Here is a 24,698-nt window from a genome sequence, read left to right as displayed (position 1 = left end):
ACCCCATTAAAAAATGGGGCTCAGAGCTAAACAAAGAAGTCTCACCTGAGGAATACCGAATGGCTGAGAAGCACCTGAAAAAATGTTCAACATCCTTAATCATCAGGGAAATGCAAATCAAAACAACCTTGAGATTCTACCTCACACCAGTCAGAATGGCTAAGATCAAAAATTCAGGTGACAGCAGATGCTGGGGAGGATGTGGAGAAAGAGGAATACTCCTCCATTGTTGGTGGGATTGCAAGCTTGTATAACCACTCTGGAAATCAGTCTGGAGGTTCCTCAGAAAATTGGACATAGTATTACCGGAGGATCCCGCAATATCTCTCCTGGGCATATATCCAGAAGATGTTCCAACCGGTAAGAAGGACACATGCTCCACTATGTTCATAGCAGCCTTATTTATAATAGCCAGAAGCTGGAAAGAACCCAGATGCCCCTCAACAGAGGAATGGATACAGAAAATGTGGTCATTTACACAATGGAGTACTACTCAGCTATTAAAAAGAATGAATTTATGAAATTCCTTGGCAAATGGATGGACCTGGAGGGCATCATCCTGAGTGAGGTAACCCAATCACAAAAGAACTCACACAATATGTACTCACTGATAAGTGGATATTAGCCCAGAAACTTAGAATACCCAAGATATAAGATACAATTTGCTAAACACATGAAACTCAAGAAGAACGAAGACCAAAGTGTGGACACTTTGCCCCTTCTTAGAATTGGGAACAAAACACCCATGGGAGGAGTTACAGAGACACAGTTTGGAGCTGAGAGGAAAGGATGGACCATATAGAGACTGCCATATCCAGGGATCCATCCCATAATCAGCCTCCAAACGCTGACACCATTGCATACACTAGCAAGATTTTGCTGAAAGGACCCTGATATAGCTGTCTCTTGTGAGACTAAGCTGGGGCCTAGCAAACACATAAGTGGATGCTCATAGTCAGCTATTGGATGGATCACAGGGCCCCCAATGGAGGAGCTAGAGAAAGTACCCAAGGAGCTAAGGGGATCTGCAACCCTATAGGTGGAACAACATTATGAACTAACCAGTACCCAGGAGCTCTTGACTCTAGCTGCATATGTATCAAAAGATGGCCTAGTCGGCCATCACTGGAAAGAGAGGCCCATTGGACTTGCAAACTTTATATGCCCCAATACAGGGGAACGCCAGGGCCAAAAAGTGTGAGTGGGTGGGTAGGGGCGTGGGGTGGAGGGTATGGGGGACTTTTGGGATAGCATTGGAAATGTAAATGAGGAGAATACCTAACATATATATAAAATCGTCACAAATCAGGCCTCAACACATTCAAGAAGATTGAAATAAACCCATGCACCCTATCAGTTCACCATGGACTAAGGCTGGTCTTAAATATCAACAAAACCAACAGAAAGCACACATACACATTGAAGCCGAACAACTCTCTACTCAATTGCACCTTGGTATATAAAAAGAAACAAAGGCTTTTTAGAATCTAATGAAAATGAAGACACATCATGCCAAAACTTATGGGACACAATGAAAGCAGTTGTAAGAGGAAAACTATAGCACTAAGTGGAAATAAGAAGACTCAGTCAGCCAGAGCCAGGCTCATGCCATAATAGGCTGCAAACTGGCAGTTTGGGAGACTAGGCCTAAATTTCTAAACAGAACAGGAAAAGTCCAAAACAAGTCAATTCCAGAAAAAACAAAACAAAAACAAATAATCCCACCCTTCACAGCCTGATTCAGTCTGGTTCCTCTTATTACTACTATCTACAAAGCTCCCCGAGGATCCTGATTTCCCTGACTAAAGGCCCCTCTCTTGCATAGGTAAATGGTGAGTCAAAATGCAAGGATGAATTTGAATTAGAGCTTTATAAGTGCTGTAGCAAAGACAAATCCTTGTGCAACCTACACACACTACAAATACCCTAAGACATAATGTAGAAAACTATTCTACCAACAGTAAAATTAAAAAAAAAAATCACTTTAAACTCCAGTTCATAGGGTCTCAAACTTCCTGACAATAAGGGATCCGAAATAGAATTGTGAGACCTGTATCCTTCAGAGCAGTTATGGAATATCGACCCCTGCTACAGTTAGGCCAGTTTCCAAGCTTTGCATCTCCTGTGACCTGGGTGGGAGGTTCCAAGGTAGCCATGCTGCAGTTCCTTCAGCTGTGCTGCTGACTCTCCCAAGCCCACAGCCAGGAAACTGCATCTCTGACTAGATTTCAGGTTTGCAGAAAGAATCGCCCAGGGTAAAATGCCCTAGGTTAGGGACCAAGTGGCTTCTGCAGGTCAGGAAGGGATTGGTGGATTTTCCTGTCACTCTGGCCTGGATCTTCAGAGCAGAACTCTTAGATCCCCATCACAGCCTGGTTCCAGAAATGTGGTAGCTCTAAATCCTTCCAGGCCAGGAGTTTTCTCTTCCTTAATGAACATTGTAGAGTCCATCCTATTACTTTCTTGTCCTCCTCACTCTCCTAGCTCTGATAATATCCCTCAACCCTCCACAGAGATTGGTCCCTCCTACTCAGAGTCAGGCAGGCTCCACAGTGCTCCCTCCAGCTGCCAGGCTGCTTTGGAGCTTCTCTGCACAGCCTCCCCACATGCTCTCTGGGAGCCTAGACCTAAACTGGATCTAGTAGGATGCTGCAACCCTATATCAGAGCTTCATAGTGAATTCTTAAGATATCAGAGGTCTCTTAACCAATTCAGCCCTAGTGCTGAATTCATCCTGTGCTGTAGATTTCATCACTAGATAGTGATATTGGGGTAGTACTAAGTCAGGAGCAATTTTGTCTTCTGGGAAGCATTCTAAAGGAGCTCTAGTATTCAGAACAGAAAGTCCCTTTTGAAAATGCAGTGATTTATGGATAAGTTTGTGGCTTTCTAAGATGGAGAAATAAGCAGTGTATTTGGCTCAGCCTTAAAGAATTTACCTATACCTATACTAACAAACAAATGGAAAGTGAACAACTCTATATCACTACAAATGGGTTAAGACAGAAATAAGAAACAAACTAAGCCTGCACAAATGTCATACTAACAACACAGTAGCACAACTGAAAATTCTCACACACAAAAAAGTAATCACACCCAAGAGTAGACAGCAAGAAATAATCTTACTCAGGGCTGAAACCAATAGAATAGAAACAGAACAATACAAGGAATCAATGAAACAAAGACTTGATTTTTTGACAAAATCAACAAGATACACAAACCCTTATCCAAATTTACTATAAGACTGAGAGAAAATATCTAAATTAACAAAAGCAGACACAAAATGGGGTCTTAACAACAGACATGGATGAAATCCAGAGAATCATAAAACATATAAAGACCTCTACTTCACCAAATTTTAAATATATAAAGGAAAAGGATAATTTTATCAACAGGTACTGTATCCTACAGTTAAATTGACATCAGATAATCAAACTTACTTAACTTCTTCTGAAATAGAAGCAGTCATTAAAAGTCTCCCAACCAAAAAATTAAAAAAAAAAAAAAATCAGGGCCAGATGGTTTTAACTCAGAATTCTACGACTTTCAGAGAACAGTTAAATTTAATATTCCACAAATTATTCCACAAAAACAGAAGGAACATCACCGAATTAATTTTACGAGGCTACAGTTACCCTAAAACCCAAACCACATAAAGATGTAACTAAAAAGGAACACACCACTTTCCCTATGAACATACTTGCAAAAATACTCATAGAAATAATTGCAAAAGAAAATTCAAGAAGACTTCAGGAACATCATCAACCATGATCAAGCAGGCTTTGTCTCAGAGATTAAGGGGAAAGTTTAATATACAAAAAAAAAAAAATCAATAAATATAATCCACCATAAAAAACAAACTGAAAAAAGAAAGACATGACAATCTCATGTGCACAAACACTTTTGGTAAAATCTAACACCATTTCACTGTAAAAGTACTGTAGAGATAAAGATACAAGAGACATATCTAAATATATTAAAGGCAGATTACAGCAAGCCTAGAGCTGAGATCAAATTAAATGGTGAGAAACTCAAAGCAATTGATTAAAATCAGGAAGAAACAAGGCTTTTCACTCTCTCTGTGTCTACTCAATATAATACTTGAATTCTTAGGTAGAGCAATAAGACAACTGAAGGAGATAAAGAAGATACACATTGGATTACAGAGGAAAAGGTCAAAATATTCTTACTTATAAATGATATGGCAGTATATATAAGTGACCTGAAAAATTCCACCAGGGAACTTCTACAACTGATAAAAATTTCCTCCCAAAAAAAGCTGAATACAAAATTAATGCACAAACACCAATAACCTTCCTATATACAAATGACAAATGGATTCAAAAAAGAAAAATCAGGAAAACAATACCTTTTACAATACCCTCAAATAATATGTATAATAAAAACTTCAAGTCTATGAAAAAAATGAAAGAAGATTTTAGAAGATGGAAATATCTCCCATGCTCATGGATCAAGAGGATTAAGAAATGAAAAAGGCCATCCTACCAAAAGCAATCTACAGATACAAGGCACGTGGCATCCAAATCCCAGCACAAGTCTTCACAGATTTTAAATGGCCAATTTCAATTTTGTATAAATAAGGGAAAATTGCTAAAACAATCATTAACAATAAGAAAAAAACTTCTGGAGTTCTCACCTTTCCCAATTTCAAGTTTTCTTAAAAACTACAGTATAAAAACCTCAAAATATTGGGAGAGAAACAGCCACATTGATAATAAAAAAATGAACTAAAGACCTAGACATAAATACACGTGGCTACCTGATTTTTGATTAAAAAAAATAAACTGGAAATACAAAATGAAATTTTTTTAAACCATTTTCAACAAATAGTGCTAGTCAAACTGGATGTCTGCATCTAGCAGAATTCAAATGGATCCATACTTATAACCCAGCACAAAACTCAAGTGCAAGTGGATCAAGACCTCAACATAAAACCAAAGACATTGAATCTGACAGAAGATAGACTAGAGAATAAAAGTGAACATATTGTCACAGAAGATGTTCTTAAAATCACAAGAAAAGGAAAGGGAAAAAAAAAAACATCAATAGCATAGGAACTGAGATTAACCATTAATTAATGGGACCTCAGGAAACTGAAAAGCTTCTATAAGGCAAAGGACACCATTACTTGGACAAATCAGCAGCCTACAGAATAGGAAAAGATTTTACCAATTCCACTTCCAATGGAGAACACTAATATCCAAAATACAACAAAAAACTCAAGAAACTAGATGTGGAAAAAAAAACAAAAAACAATAATCCAAATTAAAAGTGGGTTACAAATCTAGACAGAGGATTCTAAATGGAGAGAACTCAAGTGGCCAAGAAACCCATAGAAAATGCTCATCACCCTTAGCCTTCAAGGAAATGCAAATCAAAACTACCTTAAGATCCTATTGTATACTTGTTATAATAGCTAAAATCAGTAACACATGTGACAGCTCATGCTGAAGGGAGTGCAATCTCATACTGCCACCAAGGAAATCAGTTCTTTAAATTGATGGGAATCCAACTACTTCAAGATCCACCCATACCACTCTAGGGCATATACCCAAGTACACTCCAACCTACGCAAAAACCTTTGCTCAATCATGATGATTGCAGCTTTATTAATAATATCCAGAATTAGAATCAACCTAGATTACCATCAACAGAAGAATAAAGAAAATGTAGTACATAACAGATTATTTTTATTACTCAGATGTTTAAAAAAAATAAAAAGGGGCATAATAGTTCAGGTCTTCAGAGCCACCTACTCCTCTGTGGCTGTCACTATGGCCAATTTCAGACTGGAAGCACAAGTAGTTATAGAGGTACTAGTGGAGGTCCAGGGTGCTGGACACTGTGGCATAAGTGTTGGTAGCCTTAAATGAAGAACCACAGAACCGGGCCAGTGCTCTGGAATTTTTAAAGTATCATTTAGGAGCTGCTACCATGAAAAACCCAGAAATAGAGCTGCTTTGCCTAGAACTGGCAGAAATGATAGAGAAAGCTACTGTAGACAAAAAGAAACAAACTGAAAGCAAAACTTGCTCAAAGTGAGCCACCTCAGGAGGAGAAGCATGCTGAATAGGGTCCTTCTCAGTTGAAAAGACACTAAAAACTAGTTTTGTATCATTTGAATAGCTTGTATGGTACCTGAAAGATTATTATTAAAAGTGTAAATTTACTCATTACACTTGATCATGTCTAGAGTGCCACCAATGCTCCTAAGGCTGTCACCACTGCCCATTACAATGCTGCTGACTTTATTTAAAAAAAAAATACATTAAAAAGAATACAAATTGGTCGCCAGAGACCAGCAGAACGATGGGGCTATGGCCGGCCTCAACTCACTGGAGGCAGTGAAGCACAAGATCCAGGCCCTGCAGCAGCAGGCAGACGATGCAGAGAATAGTGCGCAGGGCCTGCATTGCGGAACTGGAAGGCGAGCACGAGCGGCGGGAGAAATCTGAAGGAGATGCAGCCGCTCTCAACCGCTGCATCCAACTGCTGGAGGAGGAACTGGACCTGGCTCAGGAGCAGCTGGCCATAGCCCTGCAGAATCTGGAAGAGGCAGAGAAGGCTGCTGATGAGAGTGAGAGAGGCGTGAAGGTAATAGAGAACCGAGCCATGAAAGATGAGGAAAAGATGGAGATCCTGGAGATGCAGCTCAAAGAAGCCAAGCACATCACTGAGGAGGCCGACCGCAAGTACGAGGAGGTCGCTCATAAGTTGGTCATCCTGGAGGGTGAGCTGAAGAGAGCAGAGGAGCGGGCGGAGGTATCTGAACTAAAGTGTGGTGACCTGGAAGAAGAGCTCAAGTATGTAACTAACAATCTGAAATCACTGGAGGCTGCTTCTGAAAAGTATTCTGAAAAGGAGGATAAATATGAAGAAGAAATCAAGCTTCTGTCTGACAAGCTGAAGGAGGCTGAGACCCGAGCTGAGTTTGCAGAAAGGACAGTTTCTAAACTGGAGAAGACAATCGATGACCTGGAAGAAAAACTTGCCCAGGCCAAAGAAGAGAATGTGGGCTTACATCAGACACTGGACCAGACACTAAACGAACTTAACTGTATATAAACTAAACCAGAAAAGTCTGTTTTAACACCAACTCCACTCCAGGGAGTGTGCCCTGTCTTCCTCTTTTGTAAGAAGTTCTGCTTATTACCAGGTCTCCACCTTGCAGGAAATGCCAAGCAGATAATTAATTCATGACCAAATATTTTGTTAGACAAGCTTTGAACACCAATTATGTTTAATTCTTTCCTTTTCCATTCAAATGGTACCAGCTCCTCTGATTATTCTTATTCTTAAATTGCATTTATTCCTAAAATAGGCAGGGAATTTTACACTGAGTATAGTTGCTTAAGGCTGAGGGCATTTGGTTCTTGGGAATTAGTCAGCTCCACACTTTGAAGCACAGGTTCAAGTATCCAATCGTAGCTGGATGCTGTTGGGGAAGTTTTGTGAGGCTAGGGGTTGTCACAAGAAATTATGTAGAAATTTTCCACCCAGAGCAAAAATTAACAGTCTTCTATGGGAAGTTATAAAGCACAACTAGATTAGCCTGATCATACTGAGTCTGCTCCACACTCCCACGTACAGAAAAGATTGTCTTTAAGCATTCCAAGCGAGAATGCTGGGGTGATCATTGTTGCCCATGTGCCTTCTGATTGAGCTTTAATGCTGTTCCATGTTACATCTTTCCTTCACTCCAGAATTATTCTCTGAGGAGCAAGCATCTTATTCCAGGACTTTTCTGCTGTGGTCTAATGATATACTCAGCAGGGAATATGGCAGAGTCCAACCCTTTTCAGCCAGGGCTACACAGCGAAACTCTGCCTCAAATAATAAAAAGGCTACCAGCCTTCAATACATTGAGCATCATTCTAATACCAACTGTTGGGCAACAAAAGGTCTCGCCAGCAGCAAAGTAGTGATAGAAAAAAAAATTGGCTTAACTTCATCTCCATTGTTCAGGGAACAACAAATGGAAGCTTGACTTTGCCAAGACTTGAATTCCTTCAGGAATGACACTCATAAAAGACCAAGACCTCCTGATTGAACTGGATGTGGAGTGCTCTGTAGGCTGCACATTTTTTTTTTTTTTTTTGGCTTTGTAGTTTTCCTTTCTCAGTTAACACCTCACATTGAAACATTCCACATTCCCCAGCAGTGCAGGGCCAACTCAAGTTTACAGTCCTGACTGAAAGTCACCCTGCTTCTAGCTTATCTGAACCCCTGCCCCTCACTCCTATTTATTAAGTATAACACTACCAGGGAGATGAACTTTGAGTAAACTGTGCAATTGATAAAATCTACTCTGTTCTTTACGTTCTTGCTATTGTATCATACGTAATAGTATCACTTTTTCTACATTTTGGTCAAATAAATTTTTGCAGAAATTTAAAAAAGTTAAAAATTGCTAAGACTCAAGGAAATTTATAAGGAAGATTGAAAACAATTATGGCAGGTAAGAGAAAAAGCAGAATCTATCAACTTACAAAAGAAAGAATATTAACAAATGATCAAATGGTACATTTCCAGAAAACTATATGATCAACAGGAATGCATTTCACAAAAGTTTCCAAATATATAAAACAAGCAATGACAGAACTGTATGAAACAAATATACAGTGATACAGGTAAGCCTCAATGTCTACCACTGATTTTGATCCTTCTCTTACATTTTACAGCACACAAAATAAAAAAACCAGTAATGAGTAGCAGGCCTCTAGAAAACCACCCAGACAACAGCAGAAGACACACAATCTTCTTAAATTTCATGCAGCATTGTCCCCTGTGTCCACGTCAGAACAAGTCAGGAAGGCCAGGTGGTTCAAATCTTTTATCCCAGCTCTTGAGAGGCTGGGGAAGGGAGATCTCTAAGTACAATGGAAGCCTTATCTACAGAGTCACAGAACTGCCAGGACTACATAGACAAAGCGTCATAAATAAATAAATAAATAAATAGCAGTAACAAAAACAAAAAAGTCTTCAAATCTAGTAAAGACCTGAGTTTAGAAAATTTTATCATTAAGAATCTTGAATGTTGACATCAAAAGAAGACAGAGTATACATAAAAGACCCAAAAAAGACCCAAATACTGAGTCACAGCTAGAATGTTCTTATTTAATCATGTGAAGAAATATAAAAGGATGATTTTAAGATTTGAAATACCAAAATCCTACAGACATTTTGAAATATAAATAGAGAATTATTTCTATTATTCCAAGCACATTCATGAAATGTGAAACCATTAAGACTTTAAAAAATTAGAGAAGAATCAAAATCATGGGTGATTTCAAAATATATTAAAATTATAGCAAAATATTGACAGTTGACAAGAAGACAGACAACAGCAGATATCAATGGAAAGGTAATATAGATAGGTTTAATATTATGCAGAAATATTAATCAAATGTTATCAAAATTGAGCTGGCATTGTTTTAGGAAATGGAGAAATTAACCATAAAAGACAAGAGAACCTAAAGGAAATACAAAATGCTCCAAAACTCTAATATCAAGAAAAACTAAGAGGCATCCATTGTTCTGACAAACATAATTATAATAAGAAGATATGAATGGAAAAGAAACAGCATTCTTCACATACAAAACCAAATTAAATTATATTTGCCTCTGTATATTAATTCTTACATAGTCTTCTACTACTTACAATGGGAATATTCTGATGTTATTCATGGTGCAAATATCCAGAACTATTTGGAAGGAAATAGAATCTGGCCAAACCAATCTCATGTCCCCTTTCTACTGGGACTTGAAGCCCCTCCCAATCGTTCCTCATTCCCTCTAACATACAGGATCCTTTGCTACTCTTTCCTCTCTTCACCATCCAGGGCTCTCAGATTCACAGGTAAGTAGCACTGACTGGGCAGGGGGCCCCTGCATATGGGAAAGATTCATAAGAAAGCATTCAGAACTTTTCATGGTACAAAAATAAATGATGCGTCCTCAGGATTCGGGAGCCCATCATGGTATTCCTTATGACGTGGCTGTGGCTGCGGAACCGCCTCACTGGTCGCTATTGGCAGGTATAGGAGGTGCTGAAACATGCTCTACATTTTAAGATTTTAGGGGAAGGAAGAATCACTGCTACCTGCTGGCAGTCAGGGCGGTGACCAGAGCCTTCGTGTACGAAGTCCCACAGACTTAAGAAGCAGAACTTTGAGGACCCTCTGGATTAATCCAATTACAGCTGCCTCCCAGGAGCATGGCTTACAGTACCCCGAATTCACTGTCAACTTAATGAAGTGCCAGGTGGAGCTCAACCGGAAAGTACCTGTGGACCTGGCCATCTACGAACCATAGACGCTTAAATCTTTGGCTGCTTTGGCTAAGAGGAGGCAGCAGGAAGGATTTGCTGCAGCTTTGGGGGATGGAAAGGAGCCTGAAGGTATCTTTTCCAGAGTGGTACAGTACCACTGAAGGCTGCAGTGCTATAGAAACTGTTATAAATAAGACAGGACCAAAAGGACTGTCACCAGTAAGTCTGATTTGTATCTATTACCATTTTAGTAACAGGCCTGAGACGACAGGTGTTTACTCAGTAACACAGCCCCAAATTGTCCAGTAAAGATTGTACAAATAAAGCTTTTGCTGTGTTGAAAGTAAATAAATAAATACATAAATACATTCATGAATGATGCCTCCAAAAAGGAAACTGTGAAGGAAAGAGTAAATATCAGAAATAAAAATGTCCCTTTTAATCTAAAGATTTCATTTAACTATGTGAGATGTGAGTCTCATTCACACATAGCTCAGACACAAAGAGAGTCATTCTCCCAGGAATCCTGAAAAGAAAGCTGGAGAGACTGCAAGAAAACTATTGTCTCCCATAGAAACCAGACTGCTACACTTGTCCAAAGGGAGATCTCTGCAAAAATCCCTGTCAGCAGAGTCTAAGCATTCCCACTCCTACAGGATGTCCACAACCACAGGACTTGATGATAACAAACCCTACAATAAAAAAAAAAAAAAAAAAAAAAAAAAAAAAAAAAGCTTGGCCACATATGTAGGTGCAGAGCGCTTTTCTTCAACCACAGAGATCTTTTTTCTGATACAGGAGAGTGATCGTAGTTGTACAAAAGATGCTTTCTAAAACTTTAATCTATACTGGGTTTTCTAATCATAACAATAGAGTGGTCTGATACACTCACATAGCAATAGTGAGCTTGCCTGGCCCTAAGGTGTACCATAAGAACTCAGCATATGAAGACGCACTTCTGAATGCTTTATTTACATCCGAAACTGCATACAACACTAAAGTCTACTTAGTAAATATTAATGTTTACAATCACAACCATAGCATAACATAAAGTATATTTTCTCGTTCAAAAAAAAAAAGAATCTGTACTGGTTCTTCATATGGTTAGTATAAATACAAAGTTCTATTTAGCGAAGTAAAAGGTATTCTCTTGAATAAGCAATTAGTAAAACACGGGTGTTAGAAACATGAATACATTTACGTCCCGTATGCTTTGTGATTGACACAATAGCAAACAGCAGATAATGCAACTGCTCTATCATTTTTAATGAGTTATTTTACAACTGAATATTCTGATAACTGGAGGATAAATGAAAAAAAAAATCATGATAGACCCCCAGTTCACAGGATCTCAATTTCCCGACAACGGTAAGATAACAGAACTGTGAGAGCGGCATCCATAAAAGCAGCTGCGTAAAACACCCCGCTGCTCCGCTCCCTCCCGTTTCCCAGCCCCGCAGCGCCTCTGACCTGGGACCTTCCGGGGCCACCGGGCTGCGGTGCCCGCCGCTGCGCTGCTGACTCTCCCAGGTCCGCAGCCAGGAAACTGCGTCTGAGGAGCTTTCCGGTTTCCGGAGGAAACTGGGGCCGAAAAACCAGCGCTCAGTTCGAGTACACATGGATTACACAGGTAGCAAGGGGAATGGTGGCTTTTCACGTCATTCTGGCCTGGACATTTGGAGCTGGCGACCTAGAAGAGAACGCAGCTGGACGGACTCTACCAACGTAATTAAGGAAGTGAAAGCGGCGGGCCTGAAGGCGTTAGCGCTGTCACGTGACCGGAACCGTGGTGTCCTGGGCGGGGCTAGGGGAGCCGCTCCAAAGATCGTGGCCAGAGACTGGGAACCGCGTCCCCTTAGGTACCTGTTGGAGCCAAGTTGTCTCTACTCCCACTGCGGGCGACTTACCCTGGCCTGGTTCTTTTCGAAGGCCGTAAACTCTCCTCAGATGCGGTTTCCTGTGCTGACCTGGGAGAGTCAGCCATCAGCCGCGCAGCCGCGGGCACCGCAGCCCGGCGGCCCTGGAACCTTGCAGGTCAGAGGAGCTGCGGGGCTGGGAAATGGGCTGGAGCGGAGCAGGGGCTTGTTTTCTGCAGTTGCTCTTAAGGACGCCGCGCTCACAATTCTGCTGTGGATTTTTATCATTGTCAGGAGGTTTGAGATCCTATGAACTGGGTGTATCGTGGTTTGTTTGTTTGTTTGTTTGTTTGTTTCATTTATCTTATGGTTACCAGAATGGTTTCCGAAAATAGTGTCGTAGAACATTTGCAGTACTGTAGTTTGCACACGGGGTTCTCTTTGTTACAGCAGTTACAAAGCTTCTCGAACTTAGATTTCTTAACTCCCTTGACCCATCATTTGCCTACTCAGGAGAGAGTGGCCTCTGGCCTGGGAAATAGGCATTCCCAGAGAGCTTTGTAGATATTAGTCTTATGAGGAACCAGTACACATTTGAGTGAATCAGAAAATATACATTACGAAGCACCAAAATTATGACTGTAAACATTAAGTTTTACTGACCAAAGTTTTGCTCCCCGTTAGAGTTCCATCTTAGATGCATGCTCTCTTTGATGTAAATACAGCATTCAGACATGTGTCTTCATATGCTTAGTTATTAACATCACACCTTACGGCTGAATGAAAATGAGATGATGACTGTCCAAAGGTGTGGCTGAGGAGAAGGTTAATTGTAGGTCATGATAATGCTCAGATTAGCTGGAGAAAACAAACAAACAAACAATTCCACCATTTGAGTAAGGGTTGTTAAATACTAACCAAGAGATGGACTTTGGTCACATGCTCCAGAGCTTTATAAAGACAAACCTATAGGCCACCATACTTTCCCATGCATGAGGTTTTGCAATTTTCTCAAGAACTAAAACTCCCAGCATTCCAAGAAGGTACCTGGTTCTTGCGAAGGTGGTGCTTACACGGTATTTTTGGGTTTTACAGTATGAACCAGAAAACAACCAGAGGCCACTTGAAGAGTCCAGACTGAACTAGGTATGGGGGTCAGGGAGGGACCAAGAGAAAAACCAGGAGCCAGGAAAGCTTCTAGCCAAAAATGTCGACTTTGATGTGTTAATAGGCACTTAAGTTAGCCATTCCTCTTGTGATATAGTCCAGCCCAGTATGCATGCTGTGAGAGGAAGATGTTTTTATAGATAGAAAAGTCAGTATAGAGTTTTTAAAAATAGGAAAGCATCTTTTGAATAACTGTGATTGCTCACTTACATCAGAAAAATGTCTCCTTAGTTCAAGAAAAGCACTGTGTCCACGCACATGTGACCAAACTATTTTTTTTTGTTTTGTTTTATTTTGTTTTTATTTTTGTTTCATAGTTTGTTGTTAGTAGTTTCTCAGACTTTGGACTTCTTGTAGTTGTGAGAACACCTAGACCCTAGAGTCAGGGCTTTTTTTCACAGACCTGTTAGAGAAGTGCAGCAGCCTTGATTCTGTGGGTCAGAATAGTTTTCTTGTAGTCTTCCTTGCCCCTACTAAGAGGTCCTGGGAAAACAACTCTGCATTTGTGTGAACTGTGTATGAATGAGTCTCACATCTCATAGAGTAAAATGAAATCCTCACAGAAAACGAGACTTTGGCATGATATTTTCTCTTTCTTCCTCCATGTCTCCTTTGGACAAGTGTAACCATTTTTCATTTTTGTTTTATGAAAAGTTTCAGGTGCATTCTGAAGAATTTCTTTCCTATATACAGGCCTCCCACTGCTCAGCTAGATCTGCTCACAGCTGAGTAATAATCTACTGTGCAAATGTACTACATGTTCTTTATTTATTCTTCTGTTGAAGGTCATCTAGATTGATTCTAGTTTCTAAATATTGTGAATAAAGCTGCAATGAGCCTGGTTTAGCAAGGGTCCTTGGGTAGATTGAAGTGTCCTTTGGGTATATGCCCTGGACTGAGTAGATCTTGAAGTAGTCTGATTCCCATCAGTTTGAAAAACTGCCACACTGATTTCCTTAGTGGCTGTACAATTTTGCACTCCCTCTAACAATGGAGGGATGTTTCTATTGCTCCACATTTATATCAGCATAAGCTTTCACTTGTGACGTTGATTTTAGCTATTCTGACGATTATAAGATGGAATCTCAAAATAGTTTTGATTTGCATCTCCCTGAAGGCTAAAAGTGTTGAATATTTTAAAGTATATTTTGGCCATTTGAGTTCCCTCCATTTAGAATTCCATGTTTAGATTTGCAACCCATTTATAAATTGTATATTTGGTTGTTGTTTTTTTTTTTTTTCACAGCTAGATTCTTAGGTTCTTTTTGTAATTTTGGATATTAATTCTCTATTGGATATAGAAACCCTAGACCTCGTAGTTACTTTTCATATCCTGTTGCATCAGGAAAGTTTGTGGCCCAAGCTCACAAGCTTGAATAAAGAATCCCATGTACTTGCATCAGAATAAAATAAAATAAAAAGAATTGGTAAAAATCTTCTTACACTCTGTAGGCTGCTGCTTTCTCCAAATGATGGTGTCTTTTGCCTTATAGAAACTTTTCAGTTTCCTGAAGTCCCATATATTAGTTGTTTTTCTTAGCACCTATGTTATTTTTTTCTTTTGTTTTAAAGAACGTCTTCTTCTGTGACAGTATGTTCACTTTTATTCTCTTGTCAGATTCAATGTCTTTGGTTTTATGTTGAGGTCTTGATCCACTTGCACTTGAGTTTTGTGCTGGGTTATAAGTATGGATCCGTTTGAATTCTGCTAGATACAGACATCCAGGTTGACCAGCACTATTAGTTGAAAATGGGAAATCTTTTTTTTCATTTTGTATTTCTGGCATCTTTATCAAAAACCAGGTGGCCATGTATATTTATGTCTAGGTCTTTAGTTCATTTTCATTGATCAATGTGGCTGGTTTTCTCCCAATATTTTGAGGTTTTTATACTGTAGTTTTAAAGAAAACTTGAAAATGGCAAAGGTGAGAACTCCAGAAATTTTTTTTATTGTTAATGATTGTTTTAGCAATTTTCCCTTTTTTCTCTCATTAACATAATATTGAAGTTATCTATTTAAAAACCTGTGAAGACATATGTTGGAATTTGGATGTTACATGCCTTGAATCTGTAGATTGATTGCCTTTGTTAGGATGTCCTTTTTTAATATCTTAATCCTCTTGATCTGTGAGCATGGGAGATCTTTTCATCTTCTAAAATCTTCTTTCATTTCTTCATAGACTTGAAGTTTTTATATACAAGTCTTTCACTTGCATGCCATCAACATATTTTATATTATTTGAGGATATTGTGAAAGGTATTGTTTTCCTAATTTTTTTTTAAATCCATTTGCCGTTTGTATATAGGAAGGCTATTGGTGTTTGTGCATTTATTTTGTATTGAACTATTTTGGGGGAAATTTTTTTTCAGTTGTTTAAGGTTCCTGGTGGAATTTTTCAGGATGTGTATGTGTATATATGTATATGTATATGTGTGTGTGTGTGTGTGTGTGTGTGTGTGTGTATAAATCATATCCTTTGCAAATAAGAGTTTGACTTCTTCTTTGTAATCTAATGTTTACCATCTTGATCTCCTTGAGCTGTTTTCTTGATCTTGCTAAGAATTCAAGTACTATTATGAAATAGATATGGAGAGATTGAACAGTCTGATTTGTTGCTGATTTCAGTGGAATTGCTTTGAGTTTCTCTTCATTTAATTTGATCTTGGCTTGCTGTAATCTGCCTTAATTATATTTAGGATTATTTCTTGTATATTTTATCTCTACAGGGATTTTATGGTAAAATGGTGTTGGATTTTGTCAAAGACCTTTGTACGGGTAATAAAATGGTCATTTTTTTCCCAGTTGGTTTTATGTGGTAGATTATACTTGCTGTTTTTTGTATGTTCAACTATCCTTTCAACCCTGAGACAAATCCTGCTTGATTATGATCGGTGATTTCCAGGTGTGTTCTTGAATTCTTTGCAAGTACTTTTATGAGTATTTTTGCAAGTATGTTCATAGGGAAAGGGTGTATAATTCTCCTTTTTAGTTGCATCTTTATGTGGTTTGGGTATCAGGGTAACTGGCCTCATAAAATAAATTTTTCCTTCTTTTTCTTTTGGAATAATTTGTGGAGCACAAATTTTAACTGTTCATTGAAAGTCATAGAATTCTGGGCAAATTCCATCTGAGTGGGAATTTTTTAGTGACTGCTTCTATTTTACTAGGGGTTAAATAGGTCTATTTGATTATCTGATGTTGATTTAACTTTAAGATGTGATACCTATTGATTTAACTGTACATTTCTTTTAGATTTTTAAAATTTAGTGGAGTAGGGGTTTTTAATATGTTTTATGAGTCTCTGGATTATGCATGTCTGTTGTTATGCGCCCATTGTTGTGTCTGAATTTCTTAATTTAGCCATTTTCTCTCATTCCTATAGTTAGTTTGGATAAGGCTTGTTCTATCTTGTTGATTTCATTTTTTTTTTCCCCACAAAACCAATTCTTTTCCTTTGATTTCTTGTCTTTTTCTCTATCTCTATTTTATTGATTTTAGCCCTGACTTTGATTATTTCTTGCTGTCTACTCCTCTTGGGGGTGTGATTACCTTTTTGTGTTTGAGAGTTTTCATTTTCCTCCTCAGTTGCTAATATGACATCTGTGCAGGCTTAGTTTGTTTCTTACTTCTGTCTTAACCTATTTTTTTTAATGATATAGAGTTGTTCAGTTTCCATTTGTTTGTGAGTATGGTATAACAGAATTCTTTAAGACTGAGCCAAACACACTGTTTATTTCTGCATCTTAGACAACCACAAGCTTCTCCATAAAGTACTGAGTTTTCAAAAGTGATTTTCTGTTCTGCATATTAGAGCTCCTTTAGCATGCTTCCAGTAGATAAAATTTTTCCTGAGGCAGCACTACCCCAATATCAGCATCTAGTGATGAAAGCTACAGCACAGGATGAATTCTGCACTAGGGTTGGATTGGTTGAGAGTTCACTGACTTCCAGAGTATTCACTATGTGGCTCAGATATTGCGATACAGTGCCCTACTAGATCCAGTACAGGTCTAGGCTGTCAGAAAGTGTATGGGTAGTCTATATGGAGAAAGTCCAAAGGAGACTGGTGGCTGGAGTTGTGTGGCAGGCTGCCTGTATCTCAGTAGGAGAGAATGGTCTCCAAGTGGCAGGGATACTATTTTAGACCAGAAGAATGAAGAGGAAAAGAAAGTAGTTGGATGGACTCTACAGAGGTAATTAAGGAAGAGAAAGACTCCAGCCTGAAAAAGTTCAGAGCTTCTGTAATAGGGTTGTGTTGTGGAGGTCTAGGAGAGCTGCTCCAAAAATCCAGGCTAGAGTGATAGGAAACTCCTCCATTCCCTTTACTACCTGGGTAAGCCATGTGTTCCCTAACTGCAGACATTTTACCCAGGCCTGGTTCTGTCTAGAAACTCCCAGACTATTCAAAGATGCAGTTTCCTAGCTATGGGAGGAAAGTCAGCACACAGCTGAGCTGCAGCAAGAACCACAGCTGGGTGGCCCTGGAACCTCCCAAGTCAGAGGAAATGAGGTACTGGGAAAAGGGCAGAAGGGAAGCAGGGTTGTGTTTCCAACAGCTGCTCCTAAGGAAGCAGCTCTCAGCTCTCACAATTCTATTTGGAATATCTTATTATTGTCAATTAGGTTGAGATCGTGTGACTTGGGGTTTAACATGATTTTCCATTTATCTTATGGATGCTAAAGTTGTTGTGTTTTATAAAAAAGAGAAAGGGCCAAGGATATGTTTGATAGCTCCAGCTGTGTTGAGGTGGGAGGGTGCCTTAGCCCTCAGCAGGCCCATGCTGAGGCATCCTTTCCCTCTTAAGTATAGCCATACAACAGATGTAGTATAGAGCCATATGACAGGTATAGAATAGAATAGAGTTTATTTAGGACATGGGAAAGAGAGTTGAGAAGGGAGTGGGGCTAGAGGGATAGAAGTGTAGAAGGGAGAAGAGGCCTGCCAGGAACACATGGAGAGAAGGGGGCAGGGAGAGAAGGAGGAAAGGGTTCAGGGAGAGAAGGGTTAGAGACAATAAGAAAGTGAGTAGTGGCCAAACAGCCCCTTGTATATTAAGCCAGACCTATGTGGCTATTGCCAGGTAATTGTGGGGTAGAGCCTAGGAGGAATGCTAACAAGAGTAGTTTCCAACCTTATATCTTAGGGCATTTGCAGTATGTGTAGTTTGCACAAGGATTTGTCTTTACTACAGCAGTTACAAAGCTTGAATTCAAATTCATCCTTGCATTTTAACTCCCCCATTCATCATTTGCCTATGCCTTTGGCCAAGGAAATAGGAATCCACAGAGAGTTTTGTAGGAAGTAGTAATAAGATGACTAGTGTAGACTTGACTGACTAATAAAGTAAGGGTCCAGAGTGAACCAGGATGTGAATGGAAAGAGAGAGGAGTTGAACAAAAGAAACGAAGGGAAGAGAGAGTCGGGGGCAAGAGAGGAAGCAGCAGCCAAGAAAATACCTAGCCAAAGTTGTCTGTCCCCTTTGATACTGTTTGGTTTTGGATCCCAGGACAATGGACTGAGGTGCATACTTTACATATTAAAGCAGACCTGACCTCAGGGTTCTGCCAACCTGAGAGGCCCTGCCCTCAATCCTAACTTTTCAGCCCAGCAACTAGGTTGCCCTTCCACTAGAGGCTCTTCCTTATAAAATCCAGATATTTTGGTTTTCTCCTCCTCCTCTTCCTCTACTTTTCCTCCCTCCTCCTCCTCCTCCTCCTCCTCCTCCTCCTCCTCCTCCTCCTCCTCCTCCTCTTCCTCCTCCTCCTCCTCCTCCTCCTCCTCCTCCTCCTCCTCCTCCTCCTCCTCCTCCTCCTCTGTTGTGGATGGGCCTGGTGCTGTTCTTGTGAACCAATCCCCTAATGAGAAAATCACTGGGTAAGTACAGGGGACTTTTGGGTTGGACAGAGGAAGAGAGGAAACAGGAGAGAGTCAGGCCCTTTTGGAACCAGGACAGCATATGGGTAAGATGTAGCTGCTAGAGTTTCTCTGTATCCTGGCAGATCTGCAAGGATCAACCACCAGAAGAATCGGATTTTAATAAGGCTTACAAGTTTAGGTTTTCAGGGTTGCACCCAGAGATTGAGTTATCATTGTTTCTGAACTAAGTTTGTATTGCATTTTCCTCCACACCACGGATCGCCTAGGTTCAAGAGAGAAAGGTACATTGGCAAAGCGTGGGTTTGCCAGATGAGCATCACAAAGGATGTGGGAGATTTGAAGCACAGGGTTGGCCTGGTAACATCCTGCCAGTGGGACCCACCAGTGGGAATCTATGGAGCTGGATTGAGAGAATTTGGAGCTCTTAATCACAATCTCCATGAGATAAAAGGTCGGCCGTTGCAAGCCAGTGCATGCAAGTCAGCCCGCCAGGGCAGAGGCAAAACTGTGGGAACGTGCCAGTTTGTTTTTTAGTATTTCCCACAACACTCCTCCTCCTCCTTCTCTTTCTCCTCTTCCTTCCTTCTGTTCCTCCTCCCCCTTTTCTTCTCTCTATAAGCCTGCTCTTTCTCCCATGCTCCCCCTCCACTCCTATGGCAACTCCCCTGGCATCAATCATTGGGGCCAGTGAACTCAACCAAGACCAGCTTCCCAATAAATTTGCTTTTAATATATTCTAATCTGGGTAGAATTGGCTGATTTCACCAATATGAACATATTCTCTTTCCTTCCTATTAGATATGTTAATGGGCACCCGAGTTAGCAGTTTATCCAGAGTTTCTTTGAGACCTAATAAGGTCTTGGCCAGCCTAGTATGCATGTGAATTACATCTTGCTAATCTTTTTTTTTTTTTTTTTTAGCTAGAAAACTCAGTTTTAATTAACACAAAATTAGCACTTTTTTAATAATTATGATTGCTCATTTACATTAGAAAAAAAGCACTGTGTCCATGCACATGTACCTTAACTGATTTGTTTTCATTTCATGATTGGTTGACCGTGGACTTCTTACAGAAGTAGAAATGCCTAGACCCTGCACTCAGGATTTTGTTCAGAGACCTCACTTAGGAGGAGTGCAACAGTCTGAATGTTGTAGGTCAGAATAATTTTCTTGCAGTCTCCCTTGCTCTTCCTCAGAGTTCAGGGAAAAACAACTTTGAGTGTGAACTGTGTATGTGAATGAATCCCACATCTCACAGAATAAAGTGAAATCCTTATAATAAAATAGACATTTGTCATATTTTCTCTTTCCTTTATGTCTATCCTTTTGGCAGGTGTGAGCATCTATCAGTTTTGTTCCATGAAACGTTCCCGGTGCTTTCTGAAGAATCTCTTTCCCACATGCAGGTCTCCCACTGCTCAGCCAGTTCTGCTCACCTGTGAATGAGAACTAAGAGCCCTGGGTGATGAAGACAGAGGAGACTATAGCCAAGGATCCAGGTATGTTTGAGGGATTGAGCAAGGTATGGTGTGGGTGTCAGGTGATAGTAGAAAGAGTATAAGACATGAAATTGCATTTGTCAGTGTCTCTTTAATTAAGGAGTCTAGACAATTCCACTGTGGAAAATATTGTATGTGGTAATGTAGATTTCCAGTTATAGGCTGCACAGGAAGCAGTTGGTTATTCTCAGTATTTGATTAGTTTTGAGACTCTGAAATGACTGTTGCCCATTGAAAATAAAGTTTATTTAATCCAGACTAAAAGCAGGATCTGGCTGACTATGAACATGTAGCAAATGTCAGTATTGAAATCCCTTGTTAAGGTCCATAGATCTTCCTTTTTGTTGACTTTTTTTCTCTTGAATTGCGGATTAATTGATATACTATGTTGAGTTGTTCCTGGTTAGAGTAGAATAATTATAGTTTCCCTTTTTTTTTTTCATTTTTTATACGTTTTGTTTTAGCTTTGTGTTTCTTTGTCATTATTATTCTGAGGTATATTCCTTCTGTCGTCACATTCTTTAGAGCTGTTGTTCTAAAGATACTTTACCACAAGGCTTTCATGTATCTATTGACATAGTCATTTTTCTTCTCCCACTGCATCCACATCTTTGGTCTCTGACATTGATTAAGTTTGTAAATATTGAAATTGTGTCGTACTCGTGGTGTGAACTCAGCTTTCCTTCCATTTCAGTATAACTTAAGAAATAGTACTCATGTCTGTAAATCATGGCAGCTGGTCTGTGATTTTTCTTTACATATATTCATTTTATTTACCTATTTCCTAGGATTTTTTTAGGAGCATTGCTTTGGCTGTAGCATCTGTTATTTTTCTGTCTAAACTGGCTAGCACCCTTAGTATAAAATCCAAGAGAGTCTCAGTTGGTTTTTGTTTTAAGAACGTTAGTAAAACAGTCTCTCCAGGCCCTATGGACAAGGGGCCTAAATGGTCCCAGGCCTAGAGTGCATATAAGTGAGCCTACTCATATCAGCTAGCAAGGAGTAATGCCTGTGAATCTCTGTGGAGAAGTCACCTTGGCCAAACAGCTGGTCATAATTCCAGTTTACTAACTGAACAGGGGTGAGGGGCTTGTAATTCTATTTGTTGATTATATAATTTATTCTTTTCTAGCCTGCATCTGACATTCATCTCGAAACAGTTTCCCCCTCTACAACAGAGGAACAGGGAGAGTAGACTGGCATATATCTCTCGAGTCTTGGGGGACTAAAAGGTTGCCCCTCAATTCCAACTATTTGTCCCATATTGCCTCCCTCAATACTATCTCTTCTTTTGCTCCTTACCTCGTCCTGGCCTGACCTGGCTCCAGTCTCTGCACACTACCCCCACCACCACCACCAATTTAATTCTGTTCTCTTCTGCACTCTAAAGGATACCTATTTGTTCCCTAGACCTCTCTGGGTCTATGGATGTAATAGGCTTATTACCATTTACATAACAGCTTAATATCCACATCTAAGTGAATACATAGTATTCTTTCTAGGTCTGAGTTACCTCACTCAGGATGAATTTTTTCTAGTTCCATGCATTTACCTGCATATTTCATTATGCTACTTTTGAAAAATATTTTTATTATTAATGTATTTACATCTCAATGTTCTGCTTTCTCCCAGTTCCCCCTTCATCTTCACCTCTGAGAGGATACCCTTCCCCTGGACATTTCCCCTCCCTGGGGCATCAATTCTCTACAGGACTAGGCAGTCCTCTGTTACATACGTGCCTGGGGCCTCAGACCAGTCTGTGTAAGCTCTTTGGTTGATAGTTTAGTCTCTGGGAGATCCCAGTGGTCCAGTTTTGTTGACATGGTTGTCTTTCTATGGGGTTGCCATCCCCTTTAGTTCTTATATTCCTTCCCCTAACTCTTCCATAGGAATCCCTGACCTCAGTCCAATGCTTGGCTGTAAGTATCTGTATCTGTCTCAGTCAGCTGCTGGTCACGCTAGGCTCCTGTCTGAAAGCACAAAATAGCATGGGTAACAGTATCAGGGTTTAGTGCCTGCCCATGGGTTGGATCCCAAGTTGGGCCAGTCATTGGTCAACCATTCTTTCATTCTCTGCTCTATTTTTGACCCTCCTCCTCCTCTTCCTCCTTCTCCTCTTCTTCCTCCTCCTCTTCCTCTTCTTCCTCTTCCTCTTCCTCCTCCTCCTCCTCCTCCTCTTCTTCTTTTTCTTCTTTTTCTTCTTCTTCTTCTTCTTCTTATTATTATTATTATTATTATTAGATCTTTTCTTTACATACATTTCAAATTTCAAATGCTGTCCCGAAAGTTCCCTATACCCTCCCCCTGCTCTTCTTTTAAACAGGAATAATTTTGGGTTGAAACTATTGAAGGTGGGTTGGTATCCCCATCTCTCCTGGAGGCTATGTCAACAAAGGCCTTGTTAACAAAATCAGAAGTGCAAAGAGAGACATAACAACAGAAACTGATGAAATATTCTTACTACAAAAGCCTATACTCTACAAAACTGGAAAATCTAGATGAAATGGATGATTTTCAAGACAGATACTACATACCAAAGTTAGTTAAAGATCAGGTAAACTAAACAGTTCCATAACTCCTAAGGAAGTAGAAGCAATCTTCAAATCCTATCCACCAAAAAAAGCCCAGGGCCAGATGGTTTTAGTGCAGAATTCTACCTGACCTTCAAAGAAGAGCTAATACCAATATTCCTTAAACTATTCCACAAAATAGATACAGAAGGAACACTACCTAATTCATTCTATGAGGTCACAGTTACTCTGATACCTTAACCACACAAAGAAAGAGAACTTCAGACCAGTTTTGCTTATGAACATTGACACAAAAATAGTAAAATTCTCGTAAACACACCAAAACGATTATTCACCATGATCAAGTAGGCTTCTCCCCGGGGATGCAGAGATGGTTCATTGTACAAAAATCCATGAACATCATCTACTATGTAAACAAACTCAAAGGAAAGCATGATATGATCATCTCTTTAGATGCTGAACAATTCTTTGACAAAATACAATACCCCTTCATCGTAAAAGACTTGGAGCAATCAGGAATTCAAGGCAGATACCTATACATAATTAAAGCAACATATAATAAACCAGTAGCCAACATCGAATTAAATGGAGGGAATTTTGAAGCAATCTCACTAAAATCAGGGACAAGACAACACTTCCCACTTGTTCTCTGTCTGTTCCACATAATACTTGAAGTTCTAGCTAGAGCAGTAAGGCATCAATAGAAGATCAAGGAGATAAAAATTGGAAAGGAAAAGTCAAGGTATCACTATTTGCAGATGATATGATAGTACACATTACGACCCCCAAAATTCAACCAGTGAACTCCTAAAGTTGATAAACAACTTCTGCAGTATGGCTGGGTATAAAATTAACTGAAAGAAATCAACCGCCTTCCATTATACAGATGATACATGGGCTGAAAAAGAAATTAAAGAACCAACACCCTTCACATTATGTCTTTTTAAAGAAACCACATGGATAATACTCCATTCTGTAAATGTACCACATTTGCTTTATTCATTGTTTTGTTCCTGGACATCTATGTTGTTTCCAGTTTCTGGCTATTGTAAATAAAAGGGTGGCCAAGGGCATCGAGGGCCGCAGAGGACTCTCCATGACTCTCCACGCAGCAGAACCCCTAGGAAATCCAGGACCTTGTGATCACAGGAGAGCATGTGGGTGACAGAAGCAACAGAGCTTCTTGGACAGGGTGCTGTCGGGCCTTCATCCTCAGCCAGTAGGCAGAGCTGAGACCCAGACCCCTGGACACTTTCCTTACCAAAGGAGAGTCTGCCTACAGGAGGACTCTGACCCCAGGACTCAGGAAGTGGATCAGAGCTCCAGACTTCTGGACACCTGCTCTGTAAGAGGAGAGATTGCCTGCAGAGAGTGCTCTGACCACTGGGACTCAGGTGAGAGTTGATTCCCAGAAGTGCTGACAGAGGCTAACAGCATCACAGGAGGAACAAGCTCCAACCAGAGACAGCAAGAA

General features: G+C 39.9%; 2 protein-coding genes and 2 pseudogenes across 9 annotated transcripts in view; 3 read left to right on the top strand and 1 right to left on the bottom strand.

Moving 5' to 3' along the window:
• The window catches only part of Zfp943 (zinc finger prtoein 943), a 31,808-nt gene extending 19,786 nt beyond the window's left edge, over positions 1 to 12,022 (bottom strand). Inside the window, exon 1 of the mRNA NM_001025373.2 lies at positions 11,762 to 12,022. The gene's annotated coding sequence lies outside the window, so the exon portion shown is untranslated. The remainder of the gene's footprint in view (positions 1 to 11,761) is intronic.
• On the top strand, positions 6,309 to 8,412 carry Gm7809 (predicted gene 7809; annotated as a pseudogene).
• Positions 9,952 to 10,461, top strand: Gm7805 (annotated as a pseudogene).
• A 55-nt stretch (positions 12,023 to 12,077) lies between the features above and the next one.
• The window catches only part of Zfp942 (zinc finger protein 942), a 35,544-nt gene continuing 22,923 nt past the window's right edge, over positions 12,078 to 24,698 (top strand). For 2 of the 8 annotated variants that reach the window (XM_030250078.1, XM_030250074.1), the window contains exons 1-2: positions 12,087 to 12,325; positions 20,601 to 20,693. The gene's annotated coding sequence lies outside the window, so the exon portion shown is untranslated. Of the gene's footprint in view, positions 12,326 to 20,527; positions 20,694 to 24,698 lie in introns of all 8 variants that reach the window. The other 6 variants (XM_030250077.1, XM_030250072.1, XM_030250076.1 and 3 more) reach the window with 5 other exon arrangements.

This window comes from Mus musculus, chromosome 17 (genome assembly GCF_000001635.26).
Source record: "Mus musculus strain C57BL/6J chromosome 17, GRCm38.p6 C57BL/6J".
In the NCBI taxonomy this organism is placed as follows: domain Eukaryota; kingdom Metazoa; phylum Chordata; class Mammalia; order Rodentia; family Muridae; genus Mus; species Mus musculus.
This window is presented reverse-complemented; position numbering and strand designations above follow the sequence as displayed.